The sequence below is a fragment of the Pelobates fuscus genome, chromosome 2 (assembly GCF_036172605.1).
Source record: "Pelobates fuscus isolate aPelFus1 chromosome 2, aPelFus1.pri, whole genome shotgun sequence".
NCBI lineage: Eukaryota > Metazoa > Chordata > Amphibia > Anura > Pelobatidae > Pelobates > Pelobates fuscus.
Genome location: NC_086318.1, coordinates 356,639,649 through 356,654,323, shown reverse-complemented (window position 1 = coordinate 356,654,323; position 14,675 = coordinate 356,639,649). Strand labels below are relative to the sequence as shown.

At 39.6% G+C, this 14,675-nt stretch overlaps 1 protein-coding gene across 1 annotated transcript in view; it reads right to left on the bottom strand.

Annotated features, from left to right (window-relative positions):
* Positions 1-3,565, bottom strand: part of RMDN2 (regulator of microtubule dynamics 2) — a 106,395-nt gene extending 102,830 nt beyond the window's left edge. The window contains exon 1 of the mRNA XM_063443642.1: positions 3,456-3,565. The gene's annotated coding sequence lies outside the window, so the exon portion shown is untranslated. The remainder of the gene's footprint in view (positions 1-3,455) is intronic.
* Positions 3,566-14,675: the final 11,110 nt, after the last annotated feature.

Below are 14,675 nucleotides of genomic sequence, written 5' to 3'. Positions count from 1 at the left end.
AGAAAGGAGTAGAGAAAGAAAGGAGTAGAGAAAGAAAGGAGTAGAGAAAGAAAGGAGTAGAGAAAGAAAGGAGTAGAGAAAGAAAGGAGTGTGGGGGGAAAACAAGGGAATTTCCATCCAGATTTATATATGGTTTCATATATATAAAGATTTATGAAGGCTGAGCCTGTGGTTGGAGCCTCAAGTTATAAGATATTATGGATTACATCTCCCCTGATTCTTTGTTAGAACTTTGGCTGTAAGAGAACTATGTAAGAGTCCACAACATCTGGAGTGCTGAAGATTGTCTACCCCTGCAATAGACTATAATGGCTCTGTAACAAAAAACAAAAAACAAAAAAAAAGAACTTTTTGGAGCATTTCATAAAGATAAAACTTTATGAAATGCTCATAATGACCGCAATCCCAATGCAGTTGAAACATAGAAGACAAAGTATGGACCACTTTGCCTTATGCTATGTTTCTGCTTTAAAGTATCACTATAGTGTAAGGAAAACAAAACGGTTTTCCTGACACTATAGTGCCCTGAGGGTGTCCCCACCCTCAGGGTCCCCCTCCCGTGGCACTGAAGGTGCTAAAACCCCTTCAGCAGCTTACCTTAATCCAGCGCCGGGCTCCCTCGGTGCTGGTGACCTCTCCTCCCCGTCCGACGTTAGCGGAGCCGAATGCGCATGCTCTCAATGCTTTCCTATGGAAGCTCTGCGCAATGGAGGCATAGTATGCCTCCAGGGTCGCAGATGTGCCTTTAGTGGCTGTCCGGAAGACCGCCACTAGAGGCTGGCTTAACCCCAAATGTAAACATAGCAGTTTCTCTGAAACTGCTATGTTTGCATCTGAAGAGTTAAAACCTGAGGGACCTGGCACCCAGACCACTTTAGCTCAATGACTATAATGTCCCTTTAACTAGATGCCGAGCACCTGCTGTAAAGTATTGTCACTTCCTCCAGCCGTCACTAGCGCTGGTAGTGTGCATAAGGCATTATCTCGCTCATTGTGCAATAATATACACTGCCTGGCCAAAAAAAAAAGTCGCCACCTGGATTTAACTAAGCAAACAGGTAAAAGCCACCTATTGGATAGTTACTGCAAAAGCTGGCAACAAGTTATTTAACCCCAACTGATGCAATGAGTAGCTTCTCATTTCTTAAACAACCAACAACATCCTGTGGTCGTGGAAAAGATGGTTATCTGTTTGAGAAGGGTCAAATCATTGGCATGCATCAAGCAGAGAAAACATCTAAGGAGATTGCAGAAACTACTAAAATTGGGTTAAGAACTGTCCAACGCATTATTAAAAACTGGAAGGATAGTGGCAAACCATTGTCTTCGAGGAATAAATGTGGTCGGAAAAAAATCCTGATCACTTACACGTTTAGTGAAATAAAATCGGAGAAAAACAACAATGGAACTCAGGGCTATGATAGTAAGAGCATTTCTATACGCACAATGCAAAAGTAACTCAAGGGATTGGGACTGAACAGCTGTGTAGCCTTAAGAAAACCAATAATCAGTGAGGCTAATCAGAAAAAAAGGCTTAAATCTGCTAGGGAGCATAAAGATTGGACTTTGGAGCAATGGAAGGATGTCATGTGGTCTGATGAGTCTAGATTTACCATGGGCGCATCAGGGTAAGGAGAGAGGCAGATGAAATGATGCACCCATCATGCCTACTGTACAAGCCTGTGGGGGCAGTGCTATGATCTGGGGTTGCTGCAGTTGGTCAGGTCTAGGTTCAGCAACATTATGTGCCTAAAGAATGAAGTCAGCTGACTACCTGAATATACTGAATAACCAGGTTATTCCATCAATGGATTTTTTCTTCCCTGATGGCACGGCCATATTCCAAGATGGCAATGCCAGGATTCATCGGGCTCAAATTGTGAAAGAGTGGTTCAGTAAGCATGAGACATCATTTTCACAAATGGATTGGCCACCACAGAGTCCAGAACTTAACCCCATTGAGAATCTTTGGGATGTGCTGGAGAAGGCTTTGCGCAGTCTCCCATCATCAATACAAGATCTTGGTGAAACATTAATGCAACACTGGACGGAAATAAATCTTATGACATTGCAGAAGCTTATCGAAGCAATGCCACAGTGAATGTGTGCCATAATCAAAGCTAAAGGTAGTCCAATGAAATATTATACTGTGTGACCTTTTTTTGGGGGTCAGGCAGTGTATCTGGAGAAAAAAAATTGAGGATATCAACACTATATCCCCGAAGTGGGGATTGTACCACTCACTACAAGCGATAGACGCTAGAGCTGGCCATAGGTCTGCCGAATGTAAGTGCATTATTATTATTCCACTATAATCACTTTATATGAGACATATTGCACTATTTGGTCCTCTCCCCTCTTCTCTCCATTTTATATTACCAATATCGGAGATACTAACTACAAGTACCATTCCCAAGCCTCAGGAATCCACACTTGCCACTGAATATACCATAAAGACACAATTTGGTGTGAAACAAAAGTTTCTTTCTAACAGTGACTATATCCCGCTATTCCCAGTGGCGCAGCCCCTATTTTTCTTTTGTACATTTATGTTTTCTGTTTAAAGAGTGAGAGGGATCCCCTTTATTGTGTTTGCTGCTTATCGACTGACATATTAGAACTGATCCTTCTTTTGTGTAGTGTATATGGAGGTTCCCACGGGTGCTTCCATAGACATCAGTGGTGTACTCTCACACATGCATGTGCATCAGGAGAAGAAAGAGCTGGTGGTACAAGCGGGGGACAGCATCAAATAAGTATTTCTCACCATAGCTGCACTCCCAGGTCCACCACACCACTATCAATGATGTCACCATCCTGGGTCTTTGCGAAATATGTAAAGGTGACAAAGCAGCTCTACATACCTTAATTAATTATAAATTACGCTAGCAAGACACCACTACAGTGGGTTCCAAACACTAAGAATTTCTAGAAGGATCTTAATAGAAACATGAAACAAAGTCCTGTGGTGGAGCAGTTTCTATGGGAACCAAGGAAATCAACAGGGAGCTTCAGTTTCCATGCCAATTGTTCCACTTTTAAAACATTGCCTACTTGGTTGGTTAGGAATACTTTTATAAAGCTCCTCAGTGTGTGGCAGATTCTGGTAATGCCACTAGCAGAAAGCTGGTTAATTTCTGAATATATTAAATTTAAAATATATTTATTTATTTTTTTAAGAAAAAAAAAATTGGAATCAGACATTTAGCATTAACTAATATAATAACAAACCACTGTTGTCAAATGTTGGTATAAAACTGATCCTATATTGAATTCAGTGCAGTTCACCTCATGCAAACAATGTCAGTTCATTCAGCAAACTATAACATAAATAACCTTTCTATTGTCCTTGGCAGGCCTGCACTGCAGTATGTAAGTATTTACAAGCAAGCTTGCTGATACACAGACATTCAGACAGAACACACAGAGCCAGACATGCCTTTCCTCTCACTCACCCTCTGTAAGATTCCCCCAAACCAGCAGCACTATTATTTGACACTTCGTTGTGTGCAGCGCAGATAGCCTCGGCTGGTGCATAACATTGTAAAGAGCTTAGTTCCGGATGAACAAGGTTCCGCCCCTGTGACTCACTCACATATCATTGTAGTGCACACTGAAAGGGGAGGTACTGGCTATTGGTTACTGTTTTTGTGTTTTCCCAGGTACTCTGTGTTTACTTTATTTGTGAAATATTGATTGTTTGCTCTCTGCACCTATTCCTCATTATAATTACTACTGTAGCTGGCATGCATTTACATTTCCCCTGTTGTGAAAAAATATTATTATTCAATATGGGAAGAAACTTGCCATTTTGGAGTTTATATGAATTAAAATAAATAAATAAATAAGAACTGTCATCTAGTTATTGTTGTTATTCTATTTGTATATCCAATTTAGGTGCCTTCCTTCTTATTTGCCAGGTTTTTAAATATGCCACTGAATTTTAATAGCCAAGGAAAAAGACTGAATATAAATTGAAATTAGGATTTGGAACTTAGTAAAGGTAATTTGGAGGTATGTAAAGACTATGGGTATTATGTACAAATTGTGACATTAACTTTCACTTTTGTGCCAATTTTGTGTGAATGTGTCATGTTGATATGTATAAAACTGTTACTCGACCTGTATACATTATGGACATTATTTTTCCTAATGTGGTATCCTTAACCCCTTAAGGACACATGACATGTGTGACATGTCATGATTCCCTTTTATTCCAAAAGTTTGGTCCTTAAGGGGTTAAAGGGATACTATATGTGGCAGGAATACAAAGCTGTATTCCTGTAAGTATAGCTCCCCTCCCTTGCGCCACGTCCACCCACCACGGTTAATAAAGGGTTAAAAAGCCTTTATTTACTAACCTGATCCCAGCGCCAAGGGATATCGAGGCTGGGACCAGGTAATTAAATAAAGTTTTTTTCTGCCTTCCCTGATGTCCTCTGATGAGTGGGCGCTAAAGCATTAGACCTCCCATAGGAAAGCATTGAATCAATGGTCAGTCAGTTACCAGATCAAGGAAAGCCACTGGTGGCAGACTTCGAGCTCCAATGTAAACATTGCAGTTTCTCTGGAACTGCAATATTTAACATTGCAGCACTAAATGCAATAGGGACATGGCACCCAGACCACTTCAATGAGATAAAGTGGTCTGAGTGCCTTTAGTGTCCCTTTAATTATGGCAATCCCACGAAAGGATACAAAATTAGGGAGCTATCTACTAAAAAGCTGAAAGTTGAAACTTTTTTTTTTTTTTTTAAATGTTTGTTGTTTTTGTTGCTTAGTATCGGAAATTAAGTCCCTAATTTGGTACACTTAATTATGTCAATCTCACGTAAGGATGCAAAATGATGGAGCTATCTACTAAACAACCGAAAGGGCAAAAATAAGAAAAAGAGCCCTATTCTTAATTTTGCTGTTTCAATTGATTAGTAGTCCCTAATGTGCTATCCATATGCAAATTAATGGATCTGAAAAATCTTGGATCAATTTGTTTCAAATTTGTTAGTTTTCAGCTCGTTTTGCCAAATCCATACGAATTTGGATGTAATTCAATTTGGAACAAAACTAATGCACATGTCTAAAGCACATTATGCTTTAAATGTACATGAGATGATTTGTTTAACAAACTTCAGTTCTGTCCTTCTACATTTCAGCTTGCCCTTCATCTGAAAATTAATTTAGTAATGCACAGTATGAAGACTGTGTCTTTGGACGACATTAGTTGCATCAGAAGGTTAAATATATGATAGCCTGTTTGAAAATTGTAAATCATAAGAAGCATTAAAAGGATTATCTTATGCTAAACACTTTCAAATAAGTATTGTTTCTAAATATTTGTAAATGTATACATTAGCAGATTGGAAATGGAACCCTAACATGCTATTTTTTTCACTTAATCAGGAGACTCATTGTACAGTCAAGCAAAAAAAAAATAAAAAAATATATATATATATATATATATATATATATACAGAGTGGAACAATTATTTGTCATTTTATTTCCAATCATATATGAAGTGAGACAAAATATAGAATTTATTGCAACTTTTAAGCAAAAAAGTTGCTAATTTCATAAATATCAGGCATTTTACTGTAACTTTGAAATTATGGAGGGTAATGAGAATAGTTTTTTATTACCATTTCCGTATTTATTACAAGTTACCTATTCTTAATCAGAGTAAGCACTAATTACATTGCCATATTACCAAAACTGTTTAAATATTCACTGAACTATGACTAAAATCAGCTAACCAAAGAACTCCTATCATTCTCACCTCAAGTTGGTCATGCAGAAATCATGTCAGGCTGTAGGTACTGTTTATAAATCTTTTAACTAAAATACAGGTGAAAGACCCTAAAGAGTATTTACTCCATAACCCAGGTTTTTGTACTGCCCTGATTATGGCAATCCTTATTTCTGGGCTCTGCTCCACAGGTCACATGGTTTGTTCCCTAGTGTCCCTATTTTGGGGACACCAGTTAAATGTCCCAAGAAAGCATTGCATGCGCACATCAGTATAGGTAGTTACACTACGCTAGGCTAGGGCACTACAACCATGCAGAGATTGCTGTACCTGTGCTTTCTGCATGGTCTACACTTTATGGGGTTATCCAGCATGATTTGCATACTACATACCATACACAAAATTTTACCCTCTAAAAACAGACACTCTATACCCCCTGTTTACACATATTACACCCCTGCATTGACACATAAACTACACACACTCTATTCCCCCTTTAAACACACACTACACACCCTGCACTCACACACAAATACACTCTAAAGACCCTATAAACACACACATTACACCCCCTGCAGTCACGCACACACACGTGTCTATGTAACCTATAAATACACACGATATCCCTATACACATACACTGTACCCCTATACACACTACATACACTATACCCACTGACACTACACCCCCTGTAAACACATGTGCACACATTATCACACCTATACACACTTAAATACACACACTAAATCCCCTATTCACAAGTAGTACACAACAAACAGACCCCTTTACACAAACACTAAAACATGTTTGTCCAGTAGTTCTCAAACCCCTCCTCATGGCCCACCAACAGTCTAAGATTTATGTAATTCCCTGTGTTATTCCAATGGAGATACTGACAAAACCTTGACTGTTGATGGATCTTGAGGACTGGTTTAGGAAACACTGGTACAGTTTGTAAAGTTTGTTATAGTTTGTTCACACACAGTTAAAGGGACACTGTATGCACCCAGACCACTTCAGCTCATTGAAGTGGTCTGGTACATTGTCCCATGTCCCTTAACCCTGCAGTGGTAATTATTGCAGTTTCATCATAGCTACATAGATACTTTTCTAATTTAGTTACCATACTATGTTTATTTGTATAAGATAGTATTATCTTTTTCTGCTTTGCTGGGCCGTTGTTATTTGTTGTTATTTAAACCAGCATGGTTTAAATAACAACAAATAACAACGGCCCAGCAAAGATATTCATTACTCCGGTTACCTGGAGGCGGGCGGAGATGAATTGAAGCGGGCAGAGGCGGTCCAGAGGCTGGCAGGCAGTCCAGGAGTAAATGGAGGCAGTCCAGGAGAGAATGAAGATGGGCAGAGGCGGTCCAGGAGCGAATGGAGGCAGTCCAGGAGAGAATGGAGGCGGGCAGAGGCGATCCAGGAGAGAATAGAGACAGGCGGAGGCGATCCAGGAGAGAATGGAGGCGGGTGGAGGCGGTCCAGGAGCGAATGGAAGCGAGCGGAGACGGTCCAGGAGAGAATGGAGGTGGGCGGAGGTGGTCCAGTAGAGAATGGAGGTGGGCGGAGGTGGTCCAGGAAAGAATGGAGGCAGGCAGAGGAGGTCCAGGAGAGAATGGTGGCGGGTCACGTCCTGATGTGTAATGTCTACAGGCTCTGCCTTCAAGGAGTTTCGGCTGTGTCACGTGCTGCGGACGGCGCCAGTGGGGATATACAGGAAGGACACTAGCTACGTTTTTGTTTTTTTAAACAGGGAATGGAGTTTTGTACAATGGGGTTGGGGTTTTGTACAAGGGGGTTGGGGTTTTGTACAGGGGGCTAGGGTTTTGTACAGGGGATTTGGGGTTTTGTACAGAGGGGGTTGGGGTTTTGTACAGAGGGGGTTGGGGTTTTGTACAGAGGGGGTTGGGGTTTTGTACAGAGGGGGTTGGGGTTTTGTACAGGGGGGCTGGAGTTTTGTACAGGGGGGCTGGAGTTTTGTACAGGGGGGCTGGAGTTTTGTACAGTGGGGCTGGAGTTTTGTACAGTGGGGCTGGAGTTTTGTACAGTGGGGCTGGATTTTTGTACAGTGGGGATGGGGTTTTGTGCAGGGGGTTTGGGTTTTGTGCAGGGGGTTGGTGTTTTGTACAGGGGGTTGGAGTTTTGTACAGGGTGCTGGGATTTTGTACAAGGGGATGATGGTTTTGTACAGGGGGGCTGAGGGTTTTGTACGGCGGTGGAGTTTTGTAGAGGGGGTGCTGGGGTTTTGTAGAGGGGTGCTATAGTTTAGTAGAGGGAAGTGCTGGGGTTTAGAAGAAATTGGATGGGTGGGCAGCAGATTGTTAATGTGCCAAGGGGAGGGAGGTTATCAGTCACTTTCAAGCCCAACAGCCCAATAAGGCTCCATCCAGGCTCTACTCGACTCCATTAGAGACTTTAATAAAGAATAAAAGGGACTGATAAATAAATATGCTTTAATTATTAAATAAGATATATATATATATATATATATATATATATATACACTGGGGGTTCAGAGTTATGAAACAACAGTGTTGTTCTATGAAAATGTAAGGTTTTTTGTGTGCGGCCCACATAACCCTAAACCTTGTTTATTTGGCCCATGTTAGCCTTTGAGTTTGACATGCTTGGTTTAGGCGATAGTCCCCCCCCCCTTCCTTTTTATAGACTTGTGTTCTATTTTTCTTTTTATCTCTTCACTTTTGTATTTATATATATATATATATATATACATATATATATATATATATATATATATATTTTTATTTTTTTTTTGGTGTAGGTATTCAAATCCTCTGGTATTCTTTGGCATGTTCGTGTGTTTTTACTGATTAATAAAGGTTACATTTTAAATCAAATTAAGACATTACTATTTTGTATCCTATACCCCATTAGCACACTCCAAATGTCTTTTCTCTCTCTCTCTTTTTTTTTTTTTTTTTTTTGTTATATGTAATATCTGCTTTAAGGTAATGGAATTCAGCTAGGGCTAATAAACATTTAAAATGTTTAAATGCTACAGAACAGTCTGTTTACTATAGAAGGAACCAGAAAATGGGACAGATAAATGAGAATGTGAAAGTGCAGATAGTGCAGGCAAGCCACTGGAAAATGGGAAAACACTCCCTGAATCCCTCTGAATAAAGCCAAATGTACAAAACTGTATAACACACAAGTGCAAATACACAGGTGAAAATACAGTGCAGGGTGCCACAAGCACAATATATATAGTGGTTATAGTTACCAACAGTGTTGAGTTGGGGACCAGACTCACATATAAGAGATAAACAAAAAAATCTTAGTGCAAAACTTTAATATACACAAAATATATAAAGAAAGTGAGAACACTCACAAATGTAGAGGCGCAATTGAAATAAATCAATATGTGCACAAGCGCTTGCTTGTTGCCTCAAGATAGGCTTAAACCCCAGGATCAACAGTCAGCTAGTGAGGTCTCATTGTATCTTCCTTCTCAGGTAGTCAGGAAACAGAGAGTCCAGGTCTTAGATACTGCTGGGCTGGAGTCCTTGTGGAGTAATGCTCAACGCGCTTCGTCTAGTTGTAGCTCCTGAAGTCTACAACTAGACGAAACGAGTTGAGCATTACTTCATTACTTGACTACATTTCCCATGAAGGTCGGCTAGCTTTTAGAGTCTAAAAGCTAGCTGAGCATCATGGGAAATGTAGTCCAGAAACAATTTATGGTGTCAAGGTTAGCCATCACTGGTTTAAACTGTTTCTCAAACTACAGCACTACATATGTAATGCTACAGTAATGCATCACACAGCAGTGACGCGATGGTTTGATGGTTCAAGGCTGTGCAAATATTATCTTGGATCTAACATCAATGGGAGATTTCAAGGCTGTACACGTTCAGTTATATGTAGATAAATAAGAATAAAAAAATAATAGGAAACCCAATATAGAAAGGATGTTCTCATTAAAATATAATTTTTACTGTCACTGGTGAACATTTTATTCATTCATTCATTGATAAGTGGTCTCCATAATCATTTTGCTTCACTCCCTGCACATAAGCAGGAAAGACCAAAAATTCAAATTGTTGGTTTTCAAACAATGCCTTTACCCAAGGTGCAGATATAAGGCTGATGGATCCTTTCATATACTAAAGGTAATGACAAGTTTTTCTAATTTTTGTTTTACATATACTTAATTTTTATTTATTTTTTAATTAATTTTTTTTAAAAAAACTTTATGAAAATAATTATTGACAGTAGAGGTGGCAATTGTCTTTCAAAAAACAATTTGTAAAAAGTAAAAAAAAAAAATATATATTAAAATCACTTTTGGATTCCTTTTTTTTTCTGGACTGTTGATTTGGTTGTCAAGTCACCACAACTCACATTGAGCAATAGTAACAATATAACTTTTTAGTGTCCATAATAATTATTCTTGTATCTTGAACACTGTGTAACAGCATCTCTTTAAAGGGGCTCTCTAGACATTAAACACATCACAGCCAGCTTTAGTGGTCATGGTGCCAAGACGCCATAGTGATGTTCCATGCTAAGAAATCTGTTTTTGAAAGAGTCAACATTTTGGGTCCACTGAGCATTTTCAGCCATCCCTCTTCTCTGATATTGGTAAAGTGGAACATAGTAAGACTAAGAAAAATTTTATCACATACTGTAGGTGTTGATAGTAATATTAATAAAAGTGGTCAAATGCCTTGTATATGAGTATTTTTAAGGAACTGATTGGCACTTTGGGAAGTGCAGATTTCCAAAAAGTAACGGTTATACATTATACAGTAAATAAAGTTATTTGGGTTCTACTGCAGCAGGAGTATAGAAAAACTAGAGTATTGATGGGTTTGACATTTAAAACCCAAGCCTGAATTTTAAAACATCTGGGCCTGGATTGACACTGGCTGGCAGCCATTGAACATGTTGATATATCAACACAGTTGTTGAGCCAGAATTGCAAAATCCAAAGATTATTAAAATACTGTGAACTATGTCCATATGGAACTGGACAGCTTTGCCCAAGTCTGTATGGGACCAGCAGGACTTTTGTGAATAACATAGGCATAAGTTAAAATGATAGAATATATGTGGGCATGGAGGTATGGTTGCAGGATTTAGCCCAATGGCTGAGAGTGATTAGCTAAAGCTCTCCGCCAATGAGTTAGCACTACATGGCTTAACACAGCAGAGCTAATAATGGAAGCTACTGATTAGGAGTTCCTGGCTCGCTGACTGAAATAGTGGAGGCAGAGTGTGGTGCCGGTGGACCCTAGGTAAGAAGTTAAAAACATTCTACTGACAGTGGTTAGGGGTGGGGGTGCTTCGGCTTCCCTGGAAACATAACCACTACAGCACACTGAAGTGCTTGAGGTGTCCTTTTAAAAGCAATCCTGCATAACCATACTTTTTGCTTATTAAAATTGTCATCTTAAAAAGAACTCTTAATCGTGCTTTCTGTAAGTTATGTTACAGTGAGCTATGCAGGGTGTTCTCTTGTATTTTTTTCTTTGAGTAATGTTTTTTTGTTTTTTTATTTATACTCACCCTTGATACCTCTTCCATCCAACCTTTGATGTTAACTTGTTTGCTCCATAACTAGAGTTGTAAATGATGTAACCTATTTGAACTACAACTCCCTGAAATCTTTGCTGTGCCCTTAAAGCACTAATTCAAAAAGTCCGTTTTTTTTTTTTTAAGTGATCAGGATATTCTTGGCATCATAAACACTGCAGAGGGCTGCAGTGTTTATGATGCATGGGGTAACATGTTGACCAAGTCTCTCCCTTGTTTAGAGAGCTAACTGCAGAAAAAACAAATCTTGGTTATTTGCAGTAAAAGTCGGCATATCTATTTATTTATTTTTTATTGACATATATCTTTTATTGTTTTTATTTTACTGCATTATCTTAAAATGGTTTAACTACAGCTCTAAAGTGTCAACTATATTTAAGGTACAACTATATTTAAAAAATACTTGCTAAAAGAATCCTGGCTCATAAAAAGAATTAGAGCTGTTATGGAGTGGATATAAATCTCTGGGCCATGGCTGTAAAGTCCATGTGAATGGCTAGATTACTAGCAGTCATTCTTTTACCCATGATGTTAGGATTTAAAAAACGCACTTTACAGCATTTTGGAATTAATAGATTATGAATAATTAGCCATTTTCTGGTGTGCTTACATGAATCTGACACCTGACACTCATACAGACCTCTGTACCTGATGTTGTGGATAATGCTTGCTGAGAGGACTTTATACTGTTATTCACAGTTTTAGCTAACCTGTCAATTACAGCTTTGAAAAAAACTGTGTTCTATTATAGAAGGGTACATAAAACACAAAATCACACATAAAATCTTTGAGACCAGTAATGCCAGCTATAACCACTAGGTGTCAGCAGACTAACAAATTGAAACTATTGTTAGAACATTCTTTTTCTCAACAGCTGGTTCAGACTACAACTAAAAGGACAGCTTAAGAATAATAATAAGCACTGAACAAGAAGCATCATAATGACCTTGGTCTTGCTATACTTTTTTTCCTTTCATTATTTACAGGCTTTTTGAAATCAGGAATGTGCCCTGTCAGATTTTTTTCACTCCCATGTGTCTGGTTTTAAAGACAGTGTTTAAACTATTCAAAAATCTCCTGCTCTGTTGCACCACAACCTTTACAAAATAATCAACTCGAGTGTTATATAAAGAGAATGGAATTTTTCACCGTTTAAAGTCAACCCTCTCCCTAAGTACATGACAACAAACAAGTTTCACTTCAATGTATTCATACAGATTTTTATCCCACAAATCTGTAACAATAGCTCAGATAATGTGTAAGCCTTAAATTGGACCTCCTGTTAACAAAAAAAAAGTTTAAACTTACTGTTGCTGTTAAACGTGGAGGGTTTATTTAGGGGAAAGGGTAAATGCAGGGGCATTTGGTAGGTTCAAGAAACATGACTTGATCCCAAAACAAAATGTGATGTCTCGTAGTTCCACTTTCCTTACCCCCTGCGTTTCTGGCCAGCTTGCCCTACTCCTTGAGTCTCTGTACCCATTAATCTTAACCCTAATGACTGCCCTTTCCCCCCCTTAGCTGGTTACAGCTGACTTACAGGGCGACTGGCTGCCTGGCTTTCATGGATAGATGACCAGTGGGCAAATGTGGGACTGCTGCTGCCTCCTCCCCCGATCTCGTCTTTCAGTGATATGGTGATGCATGAGCACAGACGAGGCCTAACATGGTTGATACAACTTGCTTGCTGAATCAATCGTACAGAGAGATCCAGGTTGCATTTTAGATCTAAACAGCCCTTTTGGGTGGGATCAGTCGTCTATGCAAATTGCTTAGGTTAGCTTTGTAATGGCATAAGAAGAACTAAAACCAGCTTGTGAACTGAGCAGGGATCCACCAAAGGGCAAGCTACTTGAGCTACTGTCCATTCTCACTATTTTCTTGCATCCTGTTTTTTGTTCTCTGCGTAAACGGTGTGCTGAGTGCCCACAATGCTTTTGCACCTTGACAGCAGTAAATAAAGGGATTGGGTAGTGAGCCCAGAAATGGTAACTCCACATTCTCTGCTAATCACACAAACAGATTTGGAAATAAAGATACTGTATCAAAGGTTGTAGTCCCTAGGAACAGATTTACCCTCCTTGCTGCCCCAAGGCAAGTTTCCCCAATACAGTACTTATAAATATTAATAATGCATATATACTAATATACACGCCTGCATATATACGCATGCATGATACTCTCCCACAATTTAAAAGTATTGTACCATTAATGAAAACTTTTTTGGTTTTTGTGACCTAACTGTACACTCACTGTCCCATGCAGACACACATTGACCCATGCAGACACATTTGCTGATCCATGCAGAAACACACTCAATGATCCATGTACACACACACACACACACACACATACACTGACCCATGCAGACACACACAAACCTTGTGAGTACAGGTGGCTGGCCCCTGAACTTGGCAAGGCAAGCTGCTGCTGGCCTGGCAGGTCCCCTGCTGGGCAGGCTAGTGGCTGGTACAGGTCCCCAGCCAGAATGGAGGTTGAGAAGGGCAGAGAAGTATAGGGAAGGGCAGAGAAGTATAGGGAAGGATTGGCTGACTGGTGATGGAGATCTTTGTTCTCCAAACTGGCCGTCCCACCTCTCTCATGCCTACTTCCCTGAGGCCACAGGTTTGGTGGCCTTTTGAGAAAACCAGCCCTGGTAGTCCTCCCATTAGCCCCCTAGTGATATCACAGCCATTTTGTGTATAGATTGGTTTTCAAACAAATAAAAAAAATTAAGTTATACACATGTACACAATTTTTATTTTTAAATAAAGCTATTGACATCATTATACATGAAGTTACTCCAACAACCATGACCATATCTGCATTTAGAAGTGGTCATGGTGCAAGCAATCTGTATGTGCTTGAATGCAAAGAAATCCGTGAATTTGTAGGTACACATCTTGCAAACATGACATGAATTCAGTGCTTGCTGACAACAGACCCAATGGGCTTATTCTCTTGCAGACAGTGCTCTGAATGCGCCTGAATGCAGAGAAGACTGTAGGGCTGGTTCATTAGAACATTGCACTTGCCCTTCCTTATTTTGGGGTAGACTGTGGCCTGTAGGTTTGTGACTTGCATGACAGACAGTTATTCAAAGGAGTAAGAACACATTCCTGCACATACCTAGCAGCATTCTCTACTGTAAAATGATGGTGGTACATTACCCATTGTCTAATTTCTGGGGAGTATGTTAATAGAACTGCTCCATTAGACCCAACTGGAAATCCTCATCCACTTGCCACATGTGCCACCAATTAAAGGCAGCCTGATGTAGTTTAAAGGGTCAGATTCACAGATGAGTCTTGTTCCTTTCTATGCATGTCTCTGAACATCTGCTTTCAAGACTTCGGATGATGG